This window comes from Gavialis gangeticus, unplaced genomic scaffold (assembly GCF_001723915.1).
Source record: "Gavialis gangeticus isolate Ggan-Ray unplaced genomic scaffold, GavGan_comp1, whole genome shotgun sequence".
NCBI classification, from domain to species: domain Eukaryota; kingdom Metazoa; phylum Chordata; order Crocodylia; family Gavialidae; genus Gavialis; species Gavialis gangeticus.
This window is the reverse complement of record NW_017728997.1, coordinates 23,411,379-23,411,685: the sequence shown is the minus strand read 5'-3', so window position 1 is coordinate 23,411,685 and position 307 is coordinate 23,411,379. Positions and strand designations below refer to the sequence as shown.

The following is a 307-nucleotide window of genomic DNA, read 5'->3' as shown; positions in this document are numbered from 1 at the left end:
CGCAGCCCGCGCTCCTCCCGCCCGCGGGGGCGCCGAGCATGCAGAGCCGCGCTCAGGATGAGAGCAGGTTCGTCCTCCCGCCGCTCGCCGGAGCCGCCGGGCATCGCCGCCGCGGCGGGCGACGTGCGAGAAGCGAGCCCGCCCCGGACCCCCTCGCTCGCGGCTCCAAAATCTCCCCGGGAAGGTCCGCTTCCCAGATCGATGTATCAAAGAGCCCCAGATGGGTAGGAGGAGGGAAGGAGGGGAGGGGGCGCGCAGCTGAAATGGAGCAGGCTGGTTTCTTCTCGCGTCTCCAGTAGCTGGAGCG

The 307-nt window shown here is 71.0% G+C and overlaps 1 protein-coding gene across 2 annotated transcripts in view; it reads left to right on the top strand.

The window, feature by feature from the left end:
• The window catches only part of MGLL (monoglyceride lipase), a 129,239-nt gene that overhangs the window by 6,767 nt on the left and 122,165 nt on the right, over positions 1–307 (top strand). The gene's annotated exons all lie outside the window — the stretch shown is intronic.